Source organism: Magnolia sinica, chromosome 10 (genome assembly GCF_029962835.1).
Source record: "Magnolia sinica isolate HGM2019 chromosome 10, MsV1, whole genome shotgun sequence".
Classification (NCBI taxonomy): domain Eukaryota; kingdom Viridiplantae; phylum Streptophyta; class Magnoliopsida; order Magnoliales; family Magnoliaceae; genus Magnolia; species Magnolia sinica.
The window spans coordinates 49,519,013-49,528,591 of record NC_080582.1 but is presented as its reverse complement, the minus strand read 5'-3'; the positions used below and the strand labels follow the sequence as shown (position 1 = coordinate 49,528,591).

At 38.6% G+C, this 9,579-nt stretch overlaps 2 long non-coding RNA genes across 3 annotated transcripts; both read right to left on the bottom strand.

The window, feature by feature from the left end:
• Positions 1–666: 666 nt before the first annotated feature.
• On the bottom strand, positions 667–2,467 carry LOC131257464 (uncharacterized). 2 transcript variants are annotated; one of them, XR_009177428.1, is made up of 3 exons: positions 1,909–2,467; positions 1,755–1,808; positions 667–845 (listed from the first exon to the last, which is right to left on the bottom strand). It is a non-coding gene; the product is annotated as an uncharacterized LOC131257464 (long non-coding RNA). The 2 variants fall into 2 exon arrangements; XR_009177427.1 differs by lacking the exon at positions 667–845 and having other exon boundaries at positions 1,477–1,808.
• Positions 2,468–5,453: 2,986 nt separating this feature from the next.
• On the bottom strand, positions 5,454–6,206 carry LOC131257463 (uncharacterized). Its single transcript, XR_009177426.1, has 3 exons — positions 5,925–6,206; positions 5,728–5,808; positions 5,454–5,614 (listed from the first exon to the last, which is right to left on the bottom strand). It is a non-coding gene; the product is annotated as an uncharacterized LOC131257463 (long non-coding RNA).
• Between the last annotated feature and the right edge of the window lie 3,373 nt (positions 6,207–9,579).

Here is a 9,579-nt window from a genome sequence, read left to right as displayed (position 1 = left end):
CTAACTTAAATATTAAATCATGAAGTCAAGTTGAGCTTACAGGCTTTTGAATTATGCTTGACAGTAATGTAATTCCAATTCCAACCCCAATCTGAGTCCGTTGATGAATATGCACAGCTTGGATAGGCTAATGCTTTTGTTAGCTGTTTTAAATGACATAAATAAATAAATAAATACATGAGAAGAAGAGGAACAACAACAAATTTTATTTTATTTTTATATATAAAAAGATAGGCCTAACACCAAAGTCATTCACTACAAGAAAAGGGGGCTTTAACCTCGGTTCAAAGCTATGGCTAAAAAGGTTAAAAACTGAGGCTAAAGCCTTTAGCCTTAGTTATCCAAACCGAGGTTGAAATCCCCCGTGGCTAAAGGCTTTAGCCTCGGTTTTAGCAACCAAGGCTAAAATGACTTTTATAGCCTCGGTTCTTCAAGTGAGACTAAATCTAAATTTTAGCCTCAGTTGCCTCCAATTGAAGCTAAATTTATTTTTAACCTCAGTTCTCAACAACCGAGGTTAAAGCCTTTTGGCACGGGAATTTCAGCCTTGGTTCTCAACAACCGAGGCTAAATCCAAGCCTCGGTTACAAATTGAGGCTAAAAATATTTATTTAAACTACTAATTAATCCATTCATTCAATCCACTCTTGAAACAATTAGTCATGAAAGCCACAATACCAACAAAACAGTTAACAATAGTCTATTTAAAGTTTTCAAAACAAACTCAATTAAACTGTTACACAACATTAGGTTCCACAAATAATACAAAGTCACCACGCAAGATTTGGGTATGACTTTTGCTTGGCTGATGAACAACTACAACTTGTTCAGTTGTCTGAAAGCATCTGTAAAGAAGAAGAACTAGCCATCAGCAATAATTTATACTGGAGCCCATATCGACAGTTCAGATCACTCCACTGGCATGTCCCTGGCTCCTAATTTTACTTTTAACAGCTCTAGAGGTTTCTTTCTCAACATTTAAATGTCAAAAAAGCAAAGTTACCATATGAAGTCTAAAATAGACTTGTTTGACACATGTACAAGCATATGGATATCCAAGAAAAAACATATGAGAGCAAAAGAAATGAAAGAAACCTTCATTGCTACTTTGCAATAAGACAGGAACATCAATATCATTGTGATATTTGTCAAAAATGGTACAGATTTTCAGTGGGGGAAAATGTTCTTCAATCCAATAATCAATTTCTGGATGTTAGTAGAATATATCAACTTGTATGCATGCACACAAACATTGTACATGTGGCACAAGCATGTGGTGATTGAATGCTAGAAAGAGTGCTAGTATCAACAGACAAATCTCACCAGGAATAAACAAATATACTAAAGAGGTATAAAACAGCAAGTTGGTATAGGTCAGGTGCTTAATAGGGTAGACATTTTGTGTGTGCAACTGTCCATGTGTCAAATGAACACAACTCCCCATGCTATCTTCCCTATTACAACCCAAGAAAGTGATTGAACCCAAAAACAAAAACAGAAATAACTCTGCTTTTAACCTTTTGGAACAACAGGTCAATGAAATCTTGGCAATGGTTAAGTGAGATGTGTGAACACATCTCACTCATTATTTGGAGCAGAAAAAAAGAGAAATATGTATCTCACTCATGATTTGGAGCAACAAAGAGGGAAATGGAATGCACACTTGCTGTAGGTTTTGTTTCCTACACCAACCCAAACATCAAGCCTACTTTGTTTGCATGGAAGTCCTGCCAACAGGACCGGAAAAAGATTACCTTAGTTCAGATGACCGGCTCCTTGTCATTGGTTTGAGAACTTTGAAACCATGCCTGCATGAAGGTGCCAAATATCATATTAAGACAATTTAATATAGGATCGCTATTTATTATCTCCTTGATATTCATGTCCAAAGAGTTCAAGATAACCAACCTTAGCCAAATACAAATTACTAGCTTGAATTCCTTTTGCTACCACATTCCTGATGAAAGGACAGAGAGCATTAACCACCAACAGGAGAATACATTGACTTGGAACTTAAATCCTGCTACTGCTACAAAAGATCCAATAAATGTCACTTGCAGGAAAATATTGAGTTGGAACTTAAATCCCACTACTGCTACAATAGATCTTATAAATGTCGCTCACAGGAATGAGCTTAACCATCTGAGATTTGAATATTAAATCAAGTTGCATGTTTCCATATGCGTATCAAATCATGTTGGCCAAAAAAGGTAGACACACGAGCTATTACCTCTCTAGATCCATCTTCAAGAAGAAAATTTAAGTTCCGACCTTATCTTAGTATATCCAGGCAATTCAAAAAGGAATTATATTGCATATGTGCTGTGTAATGAATGCCATCTTCCATGTATTGTTAGTGCTACAACATTGGCTGTGATGAATTTTATCAATTTTTGGTTCGGGCTGAGTCGATCCCAGGCCTAACCAATCATTTCATAAATAAATCAGCCACATTCCCTGTGTATAAATTTTATAGTGTAAACCATGGGTGATATTTTATTTTTTTTATTTTTTTTTGAAAGGCTTAAACCATGGTGATAGTTAACCACCATTTAAAAAGCGGTATTAAACAATGCTTATGTCAAAGGGTAGTACATCCACAGGGTCATACAGGTTTTAAGTCCATAGTATGTCTAAGCTTTTGGTATCCAGCATACTGGTACTCCTCAGCAGACCTGTAACTAGACAGCTTATGTTTAGAAATCCAAGATTTTCAGCAGCACTAAAACTTGGAGCAGTTAATGTACTTGAAAAGTGCGTGCCTGTCTAGAATTATTTTGTCTGCCAATTCATTTATCTTTGCTTGCAGACTCTTATTTGCAGTTTTCAGGTGTTCTATCATTTCCTTTGCAGCTGCATAATATGGTTCAATAGAGATATTGACTGACGTAATTGGTGCTGCTGACAATTTTGAAGCATGATAAAAAAAATGCAATAAAACCAAATGAAGTAAATGAAGGATAAGAAATATGACGAGGAAAAGAGTACCAGATACGTAATTCATAAACTTTGATTTCTGTTCATGGTTGTACTGCTCAATCTCAGATTCCTTTCTCATCTAAACATGCCGAGCCCAGACCATTAGGAGAAGAAATGAAAAAAGAAAAAGAAAACTGAAGAAGGTACTTCTCAATCATTCTTGTAAAATTAGACTAGTGTCAAAGGCCATGCAAACCTTATGCTCTGTATAGTTATCATGAAGCTTGGAGTAAAGCAAATGCATCTCCATCTGCATCAGAAATTAGAAGACCTTTGTAAAAAATAAAATAAAATTAAAATTTAAAATAAAAATCAAGCAGGTGAATGCCGTCACAAGAATGCATGTAGCATGCAAATGCTATGATACCTAGACACTTGTACAGATTTAGAGCAGTTGTATCCAAACTATACAGTATGGGTAGGAATACAGGATATGGCATGGGTATGGCTATAGCCACATGCTGCTATTTTTAAAATTGTGCAGTCACTATATCCACATCCATGTCAAGGTATGATAATGCATCCATATGGGTATGTCATTTTGAAAGGAAAAGGAGAAAATAGGCTCCCATGAACAGTCGTAATCATACTTTCCAAACAGGACCTAGCTTTGGAGGAAGATGATGTAGCAGATGCAAGTGGTAACAGGAAGATGATCACACAGTGGATGAAACATGGTCCAATATGTTCAATGGGATAATCCTAACCCTTCCTTAAAAAGTAACTCAATGAGTTGACATCAGATGAATCATCCACCAGTGTTGGGGCTAGTACAAAATGTGTCGTCTCTTTGAGTTGTAACAAGGACAACATCTTTGTAAAAGAATCCACATGCTTTGCCAGGCCCTCAGACTGAGAGAGAAATAAAACAATGTTCTGAATTTGCTCATGAGAAATAGAAGCAGGCTTTGTACATAATTCCTCAATATGTGCCATGCAGAAATTTTGCCCTGGAAAAATGACCAAGATTTAAATGCAAAACACCATGGGAGAAAAAACAAATGCAATAGGAATCTGTGTACAAAGGTATCTTAGAACAGATGTTTCAAAACTTATCTCCAAATCAAGCAACTCAAGGAATGCTAAAAACACACTCAATGAGGATGTGGCACATGTACCTATACAGACCACTAATTCATCAGGCCCCAACATGGTCTAGGCCATTAGCACAAGGACTTTTGTCCAGTGATGTAAGACAGAGATCCATTTTAAGGGCAAGGGAAAGGCCCAAAAAGGATGACTTAGGTGGATGTCGGAAGAAAAGACTCCATTACCTATGGTTTAGTTGAGGATATGGCCCTTGATAGAGTGGAATGGTGGAATAGGATTCATGTGGCCGACCCCATTTAGTTGGGATAAGGGTTAGATGGGGGTGGTGATGAAGATGTGAGACAGGGATCCACTTTTTCTATGAAACCATCATCTTTTCTACAAAACTCTTTAGTGATTTTGGGCGATGATCCATCAGCAATGGATGTCATACAAATACACCATGTCATTCATGTAGCGTGTGATACATTCCTCCAAGCAACTCAACTTACCTCTGATTCTGAAATTCGTATTTCCTGAATCTGATAGAGCAAGACCAACAACAATTTTCTCGGGTGTAGACAAAGGATGATAGGAGGAGCTGGACACAATGTCAATAAAACATCATGGTGGGCCCCACATGCAGATTTGTATGTTAAACTTATCATAGAAACATTTTTTATTGGTTCCAGCCTCATAATAACATAATCAATTCATATAAGAGTAAGACAATATAATCAATTCATATAAGAGTAAGACATTTCTCTCACTACATCTCCAAAGCATATTTTTGTGATCTTTTCTATGTGAACATCTAACTATGGTACTAAGACCCAACCCAAACCCAATAGGCTAGATAATGGGCCAGTTTGGATATTCTTAGACCAAACCTGACCCATCTAACAAGCATAGTAACTTATTTTGACTTAGAGTAGACCAGTTGTTAATAGGCATGATTGAGTCTAAAATCCAGACTTGATTATTAAATTGATTGGGATTGGAACTCCATCTCGAGCCACTTGCACACCCCTACATGATACATGAGCCAAGGTATTCAATAGTGTGAACGGTGGCCATAACAGCCAGCCTTATGGTCTTTATGATACAAGCCATGGACAACCCATGAAACAGCCATTACAGCCCCGCTATAGTCAAATTTTTTTTTTATATATAAAGACAATGTATCAGCCTAATATGGGACCATTATAGGCTCATATTGGCCCATAATGGGCCCATACGACTGTTATGGCTGTTACAACTTACAGGCCTATTGCGGGCCATTTTTTAAGAATGGACATTACAAACCCATATCGCATAAGGGATCTCACCATTACCATTACCATTACCATTACACAACAACCATTACAGCCACTATGTACCTTTTTTTACTACCATGATATGAGCAAGTACAACTTATGAACTGAAGAATGCTAACCTTTCTAATCTATCAAGGTACTTCTCATATACAAAGAAAGAAAGCCGACCTCCAGTTGAATCTGTAAGTACATCAAACAGATGAGTACTGGTAACTACATCAGTGATAGTAGGAATTGTTGGCGCTATCCGAGAAAAACGCTTCTCCCCCCACTGTACTCTCCACATCCATCTGCCACAGAGATAGGAATGATGAATCCTGATGCATAAAACAAGCAACACCCTACCACATAGTGTTGTCAGTGAGCACCTACCAAATGGAGAGAATATAATCAGTTCCTATACCTGGTAAAGAGGGATCTTTTTCACGCTAGCACATGCTTTACAGACAGCAAGTGATAGTGCCAATATATCATTAGCACCAAGCTGACCATATTAACACAACAACAAGATCATATCAGATACATTTTTGCAGCATCACATGCAAAATTAACACAAAACTAATACAACAAACATCAATAAATGAGGAACAACCATGATACCTTCTGCTTGCACCAGCCCTATTCATTAATTGTTCCATCAAGATGTTGTACCATGAAGTTATCAATGCCAGTTTGCTCAGTTGGGTCCTGCAAAGATAACATAAGCATTAACAAGCTCACCATCAATACCAGAAAAACACATTTCAAGAGTGAAATGCTAATTTCTAAAAGCAGGCACCAGAAACAGGCTCACCTTCAACAGATTCCATACAGCCTTATAAACATCAAGCGACTGCAAGTGGAAAGTTGAATGCATTGTAAATTCAAGAGAAAGAATAGAGTATGGACAGAGATAGTGTAGTGACTTGAGAGAAGAAGAAAAATATAAAAATATATGAGATTTCAAAGAAGCTAAGCTACAATAACATGTTTCATACCATGGGGTGGTATGGTTTCATTTTCAGCAATCCTGTCAAAGATCGGGAAGTAGGATGCCAAACAATAGTTGGTAGCAAACGTTCGTCAAAAGTATGGAGCAGGCGCTCACCCAAACAACAATGGGAAGAACAACTCAACAAACGGTCGATAAAGGCAACAATCACTGGAACCAGCCGACAGAACTCCAATGCCATGTTTACAAAAATAGTCTACACAAGTGAAATCCACTAAGCCTAATTACCAGAGTAAACTCTCATACAAAGATGGGAATCAAAATGCCGATTCGAGCAAAGGAAATACACAATTCTAGCCCTGGGTTACTGGCGCTTCCAGTTGGACCAACACTATGTGCAAGTGGGGCCATCTTTTAGCAATTTAAACCATTCATCTATTGGGCTTTACTGGATGTGTGATGAGAGGAAAATCTCCTTCACCAGACAATCACAATTATCCATTTGACAGACTTTTCCCCATTGCATTCAATCCATTCAATAAATTGGCCTTTTTGCCATCGCATTCAAACTACTGGATATATTTTCATTTTTCCATTTACAGGCGATCTACCAGAGGCCCAGAAGAGTTTCTCTGAGGCCCACTTGATGAAAAGTCTATATCGTTGAAAGGAGCACCAAGTCTATACAAAACAGTGATCTTTAAAAAAAATCTATACAAAATAGTGGCCCGAAGTAATTGAGTTAGACCATTAAGTACTGCGTCATGCAAACATACCTATAAAGTCAGAAAGATATTGGTGGTTTCAATGCCAACCCCAACACAGATTTTTGCTTTCATATGGGTGAAATCATGATCTCAAGTAAGGTTTTAGGCATTTGCAACACTAATCGGGACAATTGAACACCATTATGTTTACCCATACAATCTAGGAGTTCCCTTAACCAAACACCATTTCTTTTCATCTTTTAGTCCTAACATTCTTTTCATCTTTCACCACAAAAAAAAAAAATAGCTGGAAGACTCTCTCATCATCTGATCAAGGTTAGATGATGAAATACAGAAAAAACAAAAATCTGCAATGGTCCTTGTTCACCTAGAGAAGTTTTATAGCAATAGCAAAAAAAAAAAGAGTAAAAATAACCCAAATACATAATATTTCTCCACTAAATCTAGAAAATCAAACATTCTAGGTCCACCATTAGTTCTGAGACACCAATAGCTTGGAGCAATGTCTCTAATATGTTTGATTGGTGGGACTTGGCCATTCAATAGCGATGATCCACTGATCAATGGTCCTAACTAGCATTGTTGCACAGAATAAGCCTGTCCATTGGATGCCTGACCAATTTCTGTTAATGAAATTAAGCTCATTGAATCATTGGACACCACATTGCAAGAGAAAACCCCAATCCAATTCCATAAAGAAAAAAAAAAAGAAGAAGAAGACAGAAATATGAATATTCAAAAGAGAAAAAAAGAAAATCAGTCTTGCATACCTAAAATGGACGCGGATTATGGCGTGAGAGAGGTAACTCTTCGTGAGATTAAGTGAGAGGGGATGGTTAGGGAGACAAGAGGAGTTCGTGAGAGGGGAGATCGAGAGAGATAAAAGGGGCGTGGGAGATCGAGAGAATGAGAGAAAAGGGGCGCGGGAGTGAGAGAGAGAGAAAGGGACACACGTGAGAGAATGGGGTTTTTTACCAGGTTATATGAAGGTTTCGTGAGAGAGAAAGGGACGAAGGTGGGAAATGAAATGTCTCGTGAGAGGGGGAAAAGAAAAAGGGCCCCGCGGTTTTTCGTATTTTTGCTTGTTATGGTTTTGAACCGTAACTAAAAGCCAGCTTGACCGTAGCCATTGTACCATCCGTAATAAGCCCTCCGCATACGCACATCTGACGGGTTCTGGACGGACGACCTTGTCAAGGGCTTTGTGGGGTCCATCGTGATGCAATTGATATATCCACTGTCACGCCCCCAAACTCGAAAAACAGGCTCACGAAATCCCCGATCGCTGAATCCGTCGCTGACAGCCTCCGTAGTGCCCCCATTCTCGGCTCCCAGCATTCATATGCCAGATTCCGATCCTGGGATCCTATAAGGAGGATTTTTAGTATGATTTTTTTCGTAATAGAGCATAACCACAAGCATAACCAAGTCACAAAACAACATCACCACATACACTCACTAAATAGGCCACAAAATAAAGGAAGGAGAGAGAGAGAGGGAGAGACACGTGATGATGGAGGGCTCTGCCACTATGAGCCCTCCCTTACATTCAATCATACATCAAGTGGGTCCCAATACATGTGGGCCCACCAAATCAAAGATCAACGGTGGAGATTCCTTCTCCACCAAAATGGAAGGTCTAAATGACCTCTATTCATACAAGGAAAATAAGCATCATGATGGGGTCCATGGAGAATGGCCCCATCATGGAATGATCATGAGGATCAAGGTGGGCCATCGACCACACTTAGGGTCCCAAAATGAGATCCTTACCATCAATTGGTAAGCCTCACTTGGCCCATCATAAAAACATGAAAATTTAACCTATAAAGCACCTACCGTTCGATCTTCTTAGTCCGATGGAATGCCGATCTCCTTATGCTTCACTTTAATGGAAGAAGATGAGAAATGAAGGGCTATGATGATAGATCTTGGTATGGGAAGTGGGCCACACACCTCTCATTTTCTCTCTTGGAATTGTCGGACGTCCACTCTCTTCTCTTGCTTGGAATTTGTGTTTAAGAAATGAGAGATAGAGGGTTGTAAGGAGAGAGAGTGATGGTTGATGGATGTGAGGTAAGTGATGGATGTGAGGTGATGGTGTACTTGACAAGTATGGGTGTGTAAGAGAGAGGGTAAGAAAGAATTGACTTTGGAGTTGCTTGAGTTGGGGAGAAAGAAAGCATTGATTGATTGATTAATTTGAGTGATTGATTGATGAGACATGTTGTAGAGATTCTCTTGGGATTACAAACGCGTGGTGTTGTTCCTCAAATCTACGAGATACGACTTAAGGTCGCGCGCAAATGTCGATTATAGGTCGCAGGTTACCGAAATTCAACGGGAAGGATTGCGAGAGTCCATGGAACAGTACGGACTAGGATACGGGTCTTACAGCTCTCCCCACCTAATAAAAATTTCATTCTCAAAATTTATACTACCATTGTAGCTAATCATAACTCATAAGGAAATAGGAAATATAACATAACGTATAATCAAAACATAATACAACATACAATCAAACATCAAAAAGTTGGGGATAGCGCTCTCAAATCTTCGCCTCACGCTCCTAAGACGCCACATCCACACTATGATG